This window comes from Bidens hawaiensis, unplaced genomic scaffold, assembly GCF_021521415.1.
Source record: "Bidens hawaiensis isolate Kalapana, Puna unplaced genomic scaffold, B.hawaiensis_p1.1 tig00419751_1, whole genome shotgun sequence".
NCBI classification, from domain to species: domain Eukaryota; kingdom Viridiplantae; phylum Streptophyta; class Magnoliopsida; order Asterales; family Asteraceae; genus Bidens; species Bidens hawaiensis.
In genome coordinates, this window is record NW_027504943.1 from 1 (window position 1) to 14963 (window position 14963).

At 36.2% G+C, this 14963-nt stretch overlaps 1 pseudogene across 1 annotated transcript; it reads right to left on the bottom strand.

Moving 5' to 3' along the window:
* Positions 1-5163: 5163 nt before the first annotated feature.
* On the bottom strand, positions 5164-11801 carry LOC143609516 (G-type lectin S-receptor-like serine/threonine-protein kinase At4g27290; annotated as a pseudogene). Its single transcript, XR_013149433.1, has 7 exons — positions 10273-11801; positions 10061-10192; positions 9753-9910; positions 8843-9291; positions 8615-8765; positions 5554-5911; positions 5164-5323 (listed from the first exon to the last, which is right to left on the bottom strand). The product of XR_013149433.1 is annotated as a G-type lectin S-receptor-like serine/threonine-protein kinase At4g27290 (transcript).
* Positions 11802-14963: the final 3162 nt, after the last annotated feature.

A 14963-nucleotide genomic window follows, 5' to 3' on the forward strand; every position in this document is an offset into this window, starting at 1 on the left:
TAATCATAAAAATTCAAACTTGAGATAATTCTTCTTTTAAAACTTCAGTATCGGGTAATGCCTCTTTACTCGACGACCACCAAGCCGACATCTCATCAAAAACCACATTACGAGAGACGTAACACTTCTTTGTTGTCGGATCACAACACCGCCACCCTTTCCGTTGAGAATCGTACCAAACAAAGATACATCTAACAACTTTCTTCTCCAATTTATGACGTAGGTGGCTGGAAATAAACACGTAACACACACCCAAACATTTTCAGATGCTTAACACTTGGTTTTCTTCCAAGCATCCTTTCATAAGATGATGTGTACTCCAGTCCTTGTTGTGGCAGCTGATTTATAACATAGGCTGTTGTCATTATCGACTCGGCCTAATAACTTCCTGTTACATTCTTATTGTGCAACATAGTTCCAGAAAGTTCAGCTAAATGCCAGTTCTTTCTCGCCGATACACCATTTTGCTGAGGCGTATTTGAACACGTAAGTTGTCTCCCAATCTTGTTTCTTTTCATAAAATTATTAAACTCGTGCGACGTTTATTCGCCACCATTATCGGACCTTAGAACCTTTATTTCTTTTCCTATTATTCGTTCGACTTCTAGCTTGAAGTCTTTGAATTTCTCAAATGCTTCGGACTTATGTTACATAATATATAAACACACAAACCATGAGTAATCTGCAATAAACGTGATCATAAACCGCTTACCGCCTATCGATGGTTGTTTCACAGCCCCAAAAACATCCGTATGGACAAGGTCAAGAGGAGCACTCGACTTAGTATCAGATTCATCAAAAGGTTGTTGTTTCGCCTTTCCAAATTGACATCCAACACACACATGATCTGGGTGCACTTCATGAGCCGGTAGATCCCTTACGCTGTGTTCCCGAGTCTCATTTAACGTGGGGAGGGGAAGGAAGGGGAATTATGATAGGAAAGAAGGGTAGGGGAAGGAAAATATGTGATTTTATTTTGTGTTCCCGAGTTTAATGAAAAGGAAAGGAAAGGGAGGGAAATTAAACATTTTAGGTGTTCCTGAGTTAAGAGGAAAAGAAAAGAAAGATACATTTTCCTATTTTACCCTTTAAGTAAACCATTACATAAGGTTAGATGTAAGGGTAATTTAGAAATTGATAAAAGTTATAATTACACATAAATATTTTCTCTCATAATCTCTTCAATTTGAGAGGATGATAATATGCTTAAATATTCTAGCATTTTCCCTCCTTTCCCCTCCCCTCCCTTTCTTAAAAAATCTCTGGAACATAAATTTTTTATATTTTCCTCTCTTTTCTTTCCCCTCCACCCGTTAAATTAGACTCGGGAACACAGTGTTACTGTTTGCTTCTTCATCATAATATCGAGTTTATCGAATCCGACATGACTGAGCCGTCGATGCCATAAATCGCCAATTTCATTACTTCGGGTCTTTAATACCTAAGCCGATTCAGCCGATAGAACATGCATTGTGTCTTTTCTTTTACCTTGTAAAATCGGTTTACTTGGAGTTTCAAAGTGGTCGAACACTTTAACGTCATTCCGAACAAGATGTAATGACCTGCATCAGTAAGTTAAGGGACTGATAACAAATTCTTCTTCATCCTGGGCACATGATACATATCATTCAGTGTAACTCCACATCTCGATATGCGCGATCAAATGTTTTGAGTTATCAGAAAAAACAACCACTTTGTTTCCACCATATTTTATTTGATTCAATATACCTTTTTCGCCGGTCATGTGGTTCGAGCCATCAAAAATCTAGGCATCAGTTTAATTTTCTTTCGGTTGAACAGTTGCCGTGTAAGCATGCGCATCGGTCTCTTGAGCGAAGTATGCTTCGGCATCCCACTCATCATCTTGTTCGACTTCTGCATTATTCCCTTCTTCTTGATTATTTCCTGGACAATTCCGAGCAATGTGACCCTTTCTTCCGCACCTGTAACACCTGAATGAAAACTTCTTTTTACCAGAACTCTTGTTATTATCTTCGGCTTTGTCTCCTTTGACCTCCCTTTCTTTCTTATGCCATGGCTTCTTTTTCTCATTATACTTTCCTCGAATTTAAAACTTCCCGGTTCGAAAACCGTTCTTCCCTTTCCCGGAATACAAGGCTTGGTCTTCGGCTTTTGAAGGGACCAACAAAAACCTCTCCCGTCTGCTTCATTAAAGCTTCTTGGCTGCCAAATTATCTTCGAACTCACCAAGCGTAGGTGGGTTTTCCCATCACTGTAAAGCTGCAACGAAGCTTCGAAACTCGGGTTTTAACCCGTGAATAATGATTCTCTTCATCCTTTTCGACCCGATCCTAGCTTGTTGATCCAATTCTCCAATTTCCCGACATAACATCTTCACCTTGTGAAAGTATTAGGGTATAGTAAGTTCCCGTTGGCTTATTGACAATAACTCATTCTCCAAAAGTTGGAGTTTGGTATCGTTTTTCTTGGAGAATAACACAGCCAACGCATCCCATGCCGGTTTCAGTGTTTCGAGATCTTGGATATGTTCGAACAGTTCTTCATCAATTGTTGTTTTCAAGTAAAACATGGCTTTACCGGCTTTCACTCGCCACTTCCCAACAGCCCCGTTCACATCGTTCCTCGGTTCCACGGTGCTTTCTCCATTTACAACTTTCCACATATCTTGCCCTTGCATATATGACTTCATACATGTCGCCCATGTATTGTAGTTCGAGTTGTTCAATTTCTTCACACCACCAACGACTTGGAAGTCCGACATGATTCATGGGTTTGGCTCTAGTACCACTTGTTAAACTTGGGACAATTGCAAGTTAATCGATAATAAAAAACCAACTAACAACAAACGATCTTGCTAAAAACTTGAGAGCGACTCTTTTAGATTAATGAAAAACAAGAAAGAAGAGAATGTGCATGAAAGAAAACAAAGAACTATTGTGTTTATATAACCACCTGTACAGTTTACTCCTACCCAAACTCAAACACTATAATTCAAATTTTAAAAACAAATACCAAAACTAAAACGATAATTATAAAATAAAATAAATATAATTTTGATCTCCTCCAAGCCACCCTATGAGACCAACCTATCCACCCAACAAGTCGATGATGCATATCTTTTAACATAGGAGTGGCATGGAAGACAACGGGTCAAACAGATTAAAAGATAACACTCCTATGCGCCAAGGTGAGTAACTGTATCTATAAGTCAAGGTGTTATATTATTATTTTGTAAATGATATCGTTATATCTATGAATAGATTAAGTAAACTTTTCTAATGTATAATGTGTGTGTTTCACATCTTAATGATGTATCACTTGAGTTGTGTGTCAAGGGATATTAAGGAAGTTGCCATAATGACATACAATCTAAGACTGGGATTTAGGCATGTAAGAAGTAAGTATTTTTATGCTCAATCTTTGTTGTAGAGAACCACTTACATAGTTATTTACACGTGATTATAAAGAAATTGTCACATATCACAAGTCCTGTATCGATAATCAACACACAAACTAAACGAATAACTCGCGTTTATATTAATCAGAAAATATCACTCTAAAAATTGATTACAAACCCTCAAACCCTAACTCGGTTTGACTCTTGATGAACCCTAACTCGGTTACACCAACTTCACCCTCTCTAATGTCTAACCATATCTTGGTTTATATAAACTAACCCTAACTTTTTAGCCAAGACATTACCAGATATAATAAAACCTAATTATTAGGTTGGGCCTTACACTTGGGCCAAACAACACTTGACCCAACAATATCTATAGTACTTTCATAAATATTGGAAGAGGGTTATGATTTATGTGAATAGTACATTCATGCTTGGGCTATTACCTACTTATGTGTATGGTAGGCAAAATGAAATACGTGCATAAATTTGGTTGTGATTAATTTTATGAATATGTGAATCGCTTGGTCGAAGAATATGTTGCTGTCCACAGTGCACAGTTATGGTTTGAGGGTTAGTTTGGGTACTAAACAGTTTGGGTGCATAAATTTAGTTTCAATATTCCTAACACATTTGTTTAGGACCAATAAAGTTTTCAAGTCAAATGGGCTTAATTAGACGGTCGTAATATGTTTGTAAAAACCGACTTACATTTGTTGTCCTAACCGTGTCAGATTACTTGCAGAGACTGTTTGGGGGCTTTAACGATTTTGTTTTGACACGATTTTTTGGTCAGAAGTTAGTTAACACCCTGTATGATTTTATGTAACTTTTATAGATTTTTCTGAAATTGTTTGATGCGGTTTTGGGGGTGGTTTGTTAATAAAATTGTGGTTGAACAGCATAAAATGTGTAATAAAGTTGTAATGGGTCAAAAGTGTATATTTGGCATTCCAAATGATAACGGGACAAGGAAGTGTTGTAAATAATTGTGTCTAAAGTTTTGGGTGTTACTCCCGACTTCTGAGATATTTAAATTTGGGTAACTGATGCACGAACAAAACTGCTTTTGCCCATCTTGTCACATTACACAAGGAAGTTTGTACCATGACCCCCTTGTGTTGGGTAACTTTTAAGTTAAAATGTTAGTTGACAAACCGATTAATGTTGCACCTCGAGAGTGTCCCGCCCATTGATCTTTTAAAGCGGTCGGTAAAACCTTTTTTAAGTGGTTAGGTGAACCATTCCATAAGATCCTGGATTTGTTTTTTAAATTCACAAAGCCTTTTACAAAAGCACCTCAACCCTTTAAACTATAAAGTTCTGCCTCAATTCAAAACTATTTTGTAAAAAAGTATCAACCTTTTGTGTTTTAAACCAAACTTTCAAAGATTTGTTCTTAAAAATCAAAATGTTAAGGCTAAGGACTTTGTGTTTAAATTTAACCTTTAAAGGTATGTAGTTTATGTGTTTTGCCTTCTTTCTCTTCCGTTTCTGTATTTGTTCGAATTTTGAAGTCGATCAATTCGTTTAAATTGATGATCTATATGACGATTTTGGGAGAATTTCATACTAAACTCATACTTTGATTATACCCTACAGATATGATGGTTATTTAGCTTTCTAATGACAGTTATATGGTGGGGTAACTGCGAGTATGCAGGCTAAACTAATACTATATACGCAATTAATAAACATAGGATTTATTCTTTAAGACAATGCCAAATATAATGCAAACACTTAGCTTGATACGAAACTAAATCAGTGATCAATTGGTATTAATCAATTCGTGTTTACAATTAAGTTTCTTAGAATAGATCAACAATGGTGAAAAAGAAATGAGTAGTGGAAACGAAAGACGGATCGCGGAAGATGTTATATTGTTATGTCTCCTTTATATCCCTAAACTTGAGTACACGCATGACAGGACCAATGCGATCACTAGTGTAATTTTGGATTTCGGAATCGATATAATTAAAATACTTAGGAGGTCAAGGATTCAATCACTGAAGTATGTTTAGTTGTTAAGAAAAAAAGTTAGGAGTTGGTGATCACTAATGTTAGTAAGACGATATGACTATTGTCATACTGCTGAGAGGTATTTAGTCAAAACAAATTTCATATGTATTGCAACCTTATCTGATCTTTTCCTTATATAATTTGATGCATACTAAGGTTTTTTTTTTCTTGATAATTTTGATGATATTTCTTTTAGTTCATGAAAATATCTTACTATCTACCATCTAACATTGAAATGGTTAGTTCATTATTTGAACTTTTTCCATACGAGCATGCAGTATCTTGCAAACCTTCTCCAACATAAAAACTGGGTTCTTTGGATGAAGGCAATGCACTCTCACTTCCCAACATCAGGATCAAGGATGTCATCGTCGGTCTATCTTCTGGGCGACGTTGGACACACAACAAACCAACATGGACGGATCTTAAAACTTGAGACACATTGATTGAATCACCTAGACACTTCGCAACTAACTCCAATGATCTACCTTCATTATGGAGTCCCCATGCCTGTCAAGATCAAAGTACACAAATTATGCTTTAGTATTTTTATACGGGGAAGTTATAATAAAAGAATTAAGCAACTATTTTCTCGTTTCTATTTTGATAACTAGCAGGCCCGTCCCCGAGAGTGATAAAAAAATTTAGGCCTCGTGCGAGATAAAATTCGGGCATTCTCCTTAAGTTAATACCCGCCCCATTAGGGTATCGAACAGGTTTGGGATTACCTTTGATTTTTTCACGAATTTGGGACGGGTATGTGATTTGTAATATACCGATTATCTGACCCGATTACATAGCCCCATTTACCCGATAATAACCCGATTGTTACCCGCCATAATAAATTTTTTACTCTATTTTATATATGTTAATATACAAACTACAATATATATTATTATATTCAGTATATACTAGTTTCGTTTAGTTATATCTTGATTTAATATTTAATATTTTGTTTTAAATCAATCTTCTAATTAAATAATCCAATGGTGCCTTATATTTTTCTAAATACTTTTTTAATTGATTTTTGTTTGTAGCGATATGAAGGTCTTCCTCTAGAATCTGGATTTTATCAAATTGGGTATGGCCGATATTGTCATGCATACAACATATATAAGCTAAAAAATTCTTTGGGCCCTTTTAACCATTTGGGCCTCGTGCCGTTGCAGAGATGGCACTGTCCTAAAACCGGGCCTGAATGCCTGATAACTAGCTTTATTTCTGCTCAAACTAATGAAAATTAATTGTAATTATGCTATGATCATATTTATCAAAATGCCACCGCATGAAACTTTCGATCAATTCGTACATTTCGGACTAGGAAATCAGTTTTGTATTAAATCCAATTCCTACTTATAATCAGCATAGTAGAGTAGGGATGCGATTGTTACCGTGCCGGTACCGAATTTTAAGAAAAATGGGTACCGGTACCAGTTCGGTACGAAACTCAAAGCAAAAGTTCGATACCAATCCTCACTACTAGAAAAAAGGGCTTCCATGACATGTGCACAATGACACGCGTCGATTTATGACACGTAATTGTGTGAGTCATTAAAAAAATGTCATAATTTTTGAAAATTAGAAGATACATGACCCTCATTTTGGTGTGTCATTAAACAAGTGTCATAAATTGCAAAAATAAGTATACGTGTCATACATGTGTGTCATATATTCAAGACTCATTTTTACCAAATAAATATCAAAGCCCACTCATCTGTTCTTTCTTCTTTCAAATTAACATCAGAGGCGGCTACTCATCTCCAAACACCATCAGCCCACTAAATCTATCACCACCATGAACGTTGTCCAACGCCATCACCACCATGGCATACTCGCACCAGCACCAGCCACGAACACCATCACCACCACGTCATTCCGTCACCACCACCAGCCACGAACATCGAAAATTTTGAAGAATTGAAGCAAAATTTTGAGTCTATTGAAGGAATTTATGAAGGATTTCATCTTCTTTGAGGTATATGTCTTCAATTTTACCTTATTCTACTATTAGTTGGCTAGGGTTAAATAATAGTGTTAAGTTATTTATGAAACAAATTTTTTTTGTTCTCTAAATGTTGAATTCTAAAACATAAATGATAGTAAATATGAGTTTTTGGTCTTGGGAGTTCAATCGACAGTTGTAGATGATCTAGGGCTAGTTTTTGGCAAGGTCTGCAGCATATCATTTAAACAATTTGAAAATTTGAATTGCCAAAGGGCAAATTTGGAAATTTGAAAAGTCTTTTCAGATTACATCACTACGGATTACATATTGTTGTTTAAGAAAGGGGCTTTTCTTATTCACCTTGCATATGGTACAGAGTAGACATTATTTGAGTCTGAGTGGGGATAAATTATAACTGTGAATCTTATTTTGCGAGTGTTAATGGAGGTAAGAGATGAAGTTACATTTATATAGTGACACATCTTGGTTATATATATGTTTTTTTGCTTGTATTGTTATATGTGTTATTCTTATTTGGTGTTACGAATCATATTGCCAGATTTTAGAATTCACACCATCAAGATTTTCAGATGGAGGCTAAGGAGCCGGTTAAAGATGAAAGTCATGGTCCATCGGTGCTGTTACATCCTTATAAAAGCGAGAGAATGGTAAGCTTATAAATTCATCTTTTTTTATAATATAATAATCAATTCAGTACACTTTGATGTTGGCTGGACACGGACCATGGATCACAGGTCAATTGATCTAGGTGGATTTAGGTTGACCCATGAAAAAATAATATAATAAACATAATTGTAAAAATTAATTAAATAGAATTTTAAATTACTGAGTTCATGTTTTTTGTGTATGATCGTCAGCAACAAGATGCCAAAGGAGGATAGATTGAAAGTAATTAGAAAAAGGGCTATATATTGTGAACCGGACCGGAATATATACCGGGTCCCGGTCGGACCGGCCTGAAGCCATGAAAAGTTCGATACCGTTTCGGTACCGGTACTCGGTATCATTTCCTTATCCTTACATATAATAATGGACTATTTTTGTTTAAATTTAACATGTAGGGGGCTTTTAACATGTAAAAACTTGGTGAGAGACTTTTTTGAGAAAGGAAAGAAAGTATTTTGGCTTTCTATGTTGACACAAACTAGCACATCATCATTTTTATAAGATAACTTGGTGAATTGCCTTTTTTTAATATGTTTTTAACATTTTATATAATTTGCATTACAAAAAATTGCATGACTTACATGTCCCATAAGATTGTTGTAGTGTTCTTTGTGGACAAATCCTCTATTTTTCTCCCCACAAACGATTTCCAGAACCACTACGCCAAAGCTATATACGTCTGATTTGATCGAAAATACACCGTCTCTTGCGTACTCTGGTGCCATGCAGCCACTGTAATTAATGAATCAAGGTTAATGTAAATGAAATGCTAGATAAAATGGAATGATATGAATGTTCGTGAATCTCACTATGTTCCAACCACTTTGTTTGTGTTTGCCTCTTACTGATTTCCTCCAAAACTTCTAGCCGTGCCAAAATCCGATATCTTCGGGTTCATATTCACATCGAGCAAAATATTGCTAGCTTTTAGATCTCTGTGTATGATTCTAAGTCGAGAATCCTGGTGGATATAAACAAGTCCGCGAGCAATTCCATTGATAATGTGGTAACGTGTAGGCCAATCAAAGATTTCACTTTGAGTTCTATCAAATATGAAGAAATCAAGGCTTTTGTTTGGCATGTATTCATAAATCAACATCTTTTCGGTTTCCTCTATGCAATAGCCCAAGAGCCTAACAAGATTGCGGTGTTGTAGTTTAGAAATCGAGATAACTTCATTCTTGAACTCGTGAAGTCTTTGATTGGATGTTTTTGCTAGCCGCTTCACTGCTATTATCTTCCCGTCTTCGAGTACACCCTAAAACAAAATAAAGTATGTGTTTTGATTAATTGAACATTAAAAGGAATTAGTAAGTAAACATCTGTATAAACAGAGATTCACAAATATATATTGTTCACCACAATATTGTAATACAGTTAATATCAAATTTATAACTATATCAACTTATATGTAAGGGCTTATGATAAATCGGTTTAAGTAAATAAAATAAATCCCAGAAGTCAAGCAATATGTCAAAGGAGTATGTTGCAACAATTTTGATCGAAACATAATTCCATAACTCAAGACTCAAGGCATTAATTTCTATAACTTATACTAAGAATCATCTATACAGTAATACATGAAAGGCATGAAGACCGATAGTCATAATTCTATATCTCAAGACTCTAAGGCATTAATTTCAATAACTTATATTAAGAATAATCTATATAGTAGTAATACATGAAGGCATGAAGACCATATGTACAAGATAGAAATACCTTGTAAACAGGGCCATAACCACCCTCACCAAGTTTGTTATTTGTTGAAAAATTGTCTGTAGCTTTAAGTAATGTAGACAAGCTAAATAGTGGTAGCTCTAGATCTTCGTGATCACTTGTACTTTCAGGATTAGGTTCAATCACGTTTTTTGGTGTCCCTGTGAAGTAGATAATTCTTGTAAAGAATTAGCAACAAGCAGTGCATATATGTGACCAAAGGATTGAGTACATTTGGTCGACATTTAACGGTTTTTGTTTTGATAAAAGAAAATCCGAGGTGACTCGTTGAGAATATTATAACTTCATACCTTGCTGATGTTGCTTCTTCCCATTGAAACGATAAAATAAGCATATTGACAGAAAGATGATCGAAACAACAAATGCAATGGGGACCGTAACTCATACTCTTATCCCTACTGCACTTGAGCTGTTGCTGTTTACTATCGAGTCTGCCAAAATTAATGTTCATGAGAAGACGTTTAATATAAATATAAAAATAAATGTACATTTTTTTATTTACCAAAATCTGAAGGTGGTGCTCGTATATAAATAGTGTCTCCGCCTTCAGCAAATGTTTTGATGTCAATTAGGTCACCAAACCATAACAGGCAACCACTACCAGCCCCCGAGATATTCGAGTTTGTGTAAGCATTACATGAACAATTGCTTTTGCACATTTTCTCACATTCCGCAAGGGCCATGGTCAGGTCATACAATGACCACTGAGTGTCGGGTAATTTCAAGTTAGAATACTTGTTGAACCCTTCCCCAGGACCACAATCCAAAGGGATGGTGCGTTGACACCCTTGTGATGAATCTGCAGCGCTCCACCGGTCAGGAGATTTGGGTTCAAACCCCTTCAAACATTCACATATTGGGATGTTGTCTACGTTGCACCTCCCATTTGGACCGCAAACAGCGTACCGATCACATTGATCGCTTTTTGAGGCTTCGAAAAGGTTCCAATCTTGTTTGCTATCATCCCATAACAAGTGCGCTATACTAGCGTTTGGGTGTACCACCATCCGCATCAAACCTGAAGTATTTATAAGATGATACTGGAAGTAAACTTCTCTTTGATTAAGAGCAAAGGCGTAGTTGTAAATCGGGTTCGGTCTAAAATTTGGGAACCCAGTATACCTGAGTCCATTCCATGGACCTCCCCTGAATTTTATTATTTCTGGGCCCTCCGTCAGGACTAGCTGAGGATAACCTCTGGTATCAATCGAATACGAAAACTCACCAAAAGCAGGATCATTCTCAGATTTCCATGACGTGTAGTGCCTTTCAACCCCGGTAACCAAATCCCAGCCGAACTTCATTCCGGGAAGTATAGTGTCTGTTGGGAAGTCAAAACTTTGCCATTTGGGATTTTCATGATTAATGTTGTCACCTTCTTCATAAATTATAAAGTTGCCTGTATCTAGAAGTTGACCAATCGAATTACTCACCGATGCCATTGATGAGTTCGCTGACAACCATAGGATAGAGCCAGTGGTGGCGTCACGTACGATTAGAACTCCCTGAAGGGTGAGAGTTAGCTCGCCGGAGGTATGAGTGGTGTGTTCCGGTTGGCTACCCATACAACTGTTCCGTACGCTCTTTTCTTGTACCAAATTCCAACATAATGGTTCATAGAGTTGCGGGGGCTAAAGAACCCAAGTTCGAATGTTTCTTGTGACGAAACGATGGTTTCATTGTATCTAATAGATTGGGTTGCAGATAAGGTGTCTGCAGCATAGGTGCAAGTTATTACTGCAAAAAGTACAAAAAAATCAAAGATCGATCTGGTTTTGGTCAATCTTGTTTCCGCCATTAATGTGATAGTAATCATACTTTTACAATTTTGAAATAACATTTTGATTTGTTTATGAACATCAGATACGAAATTCCATTTTTGATGGTCCATTAGTCTTCTGTATAAATCACGCTATTTTATTTTCAACGGGAAGTATATTTGGTTTTATTTTGTGCCTTTCATTAGTCTTCTGTAGAAATTTATAAGATCAAATAAATACATGCGTGTTTTTTTGGTCCATTATAACGAAAACGTATAACAAATTTAAAATCTACATATCTACTTATACTATTATTGTTGGAATACCGTATGCCCGAGACACATAATTAGGTTAATGTGGCTAGCCGTGTTTGATCCAAGTCGGGTCATACCCAATAACGAGTTAGACACACACCAATTATGTATTTGTTGAGATATAATCTATAAAACAAATACAGAACACGACACATTCAGAAATCAGGTTTCTGAATAATTACTTGAAAGTGTTAAATAAATTAATTGGTTAATTTATTTATTCAAATAATTATTATTGGAATGATTATTTAGACATGTGTTCTTTTATAAAATAGTTTATAAAAGATGGGGTGTTTATATATTTTATAAAGTATAAAATATATCATTTAAACATGAGTCACACACACACTCCATACACTTGGTCAAAGTTGGTAAAGTTTTGTTGGAGATTGAGTAAAGTTTACTTGACCAAAAATGAACCTAACCATAGATTTGATTGAGATATGATCTCATATATATAAGAATGGTTCAACTAAACTATCAAAGCTATAAACACTTACATTCTTAACCCTTTAAGAGTGTAGTTGAAGTTGAAGAAGATGATGATGTTTCTTGGCTAGCTTTCAAGGAGAAAACCTCAAATGGTTCGTACCCCGAGCCTCCAATACACACCAAGCTATGTTAGGGAGCTTGAACACGAGAAACCGAGACCCGAACCTTTTCTTTTCTTGACTTCGGCCGAACCAAAAACAAGAAGGAAAGAGAGTGGTATATCTTTGAAAGTGTGTTGAACCATTCTTATATATATGAGATCATATCTCAATCAAATCTATGGTTATGTTCATTTTTGGTCAAGTAAACTTTACTCAATCTCCAACAAAACTTTACCAACTTTGACCAAGTGTATGGAGTGTGTGTGTGACTCATGTTTAAATGATATATTTTATACTTTATAAAATATATAAACACCCCATCTTTTATAAACCATTTTATAAAAGAACACATGTCTAAATAATCATTCCAATAATAATTATTTGAATAAATAAATTAACCAATTAATTTATTTAACACTTTCAAGTAATTATTCAGAAACCCGATTTCTGAATGTGTCGTGTTCTGTATTTGTTTTATAGATTATATCTCAACAAATACATAATTGGTGTGTGTCTAACTCGTTATTGGGTATGACCCGACTTGGATCAAACACGGCTAGCCACATTAACCTAATTATGTGTCTCGGGCATACGGTATTCCAACAATCTCCCACTTGCACGAGACTCATGGGAAGTTAATGCTAATGGTGAATACCGCCTAACAACAGGTCACCATCCCTAGTGTGTTTGACTAAGTGCCATTCAATAACACCATCCCCTTCAAGTCCATACTTGATATGATATAGGTAAGTCTTATCATTACATCCCTTTGTTACTAGATGTCCTGTCAAATCGAAGAGACACAGAGTGATCATTCTCTCAATGATTTAACTTAACAGGCCTTAGACATCTAAACTCTCAACACATAAGAGGAACAAATCCCATCTTGACTGCATACACCCTTGTTGACATCTCGTATGATATCTGAGCTCTTTCTTACACGTTATCGTGTTACCGAAATAACAAAGAAGAGAGTCAAGTTATCAGACTTGATGAAAAACCAGATCCAATATGCATCTCAGGTCAAAGGACACAATGATACTCGCCTTTACTCAAGGATTACTTATGATCAGTTACACTAACTCCATGCAGTGATCCTTGAGAGCGGGTCAGTCCAATATTTGTATCCCACAAATATCTATGAACTTTGGTGGCAAACCTATGCCCTATATTCATCACATGAATATCAACCAATCCGGGTTCATAATAGTCTTACCTTCATACTTGTTCCCACAAGTATGATCGACTACGGACGTTTAGAACAACATAAGTCATTCATGGATTAAACATGCAAATATAGAACATAACTCATTGAATAATTAAAACATAATTAATTTTCATGAGATACCCATTACATTCGTTCTTATACAAACAATAAACACAGATTAAATCCACTCACTAGAATACCGAAGTCCTAATGCACAAACATGACCCTCATGCTTTGGCCTATCGAGGAGCTTCGTGAGTGGGTCCGCAATATTTTGATCGGTATGAACTTTATGAATACATATCTTTCCCTTTTCAACTTCATCCCTTATGTAGTTGAATCTGCGCTCAATGTGCCTCGTTTTCTGATGAGCACGAGGCTCATTGATCTGTGCAATAGCACCCTCATTGTCACAGAATATCTCAAGGGGCTCCTGAATGGTAGAGATAATCCCTAGATCCATGATGAACTTTTTCATCCATGCAGCCTCTTGGGCTGCCATTGAAGCGGCGATGTACTCAGATTCTGTAGTGGATAACGCGACAACATCCTGCTTCGAACTCTTCCAAGAGACAGCGCCTCCATTCAAAATGAAGACATATCCCGACTGTGACCGAGAATCATCTCGGTCAGTTTGGAAACTCGCATCCACGTAACCCTTTACGACGAGTTCCTCTTCACCAGACCCATATATTAAAAACATATCCTTAGTCCTTCTAAGGTATTTTAATATATTCTTGACAGCCATCCAATGACTGTCACCTGGGTTGTGCTAGTATCTACTCGTTATGCTTAAAGCATACGAGACGTCCGGTCTAGTGCACATCATTGCATACATAATAGATCCTATTGCCGAAGCATAAGGAACATGCTTCATCCTATCCTGCTCTTCCTTAGAGCTAGGACTTTGGGATGAGCTTAACACGGTTCCTCTAGGAATAGGTACCAAACCTTTCTTAGAGTTTTCCATCCTGAACCTTTTCAGGATTTTATCAATGTACGCACTTTGATTGAGTCCGATCAATTTCCTTTGTCTATCCCTATAGACTTTTATTCCCAAGATATATGTCGCTTCTCCAAGATCCTTAATTGAGAAACGACTACTTAACCACGCTTTAACGTTTTCCATACTTGGTATATCATTTCCAAATAAAAGTATATCATCGACATACAAAATAAGGAACATGACTATACTCCCACTAGCCCATTTATACACACACGCCTCATCACCGTTTTGGACGAAACCAAACGCTTTGATTTCTTCATTAAAACGATGATTCCACATCCGTGATGCTTGTTTCAACCCGTAGATTGATTTC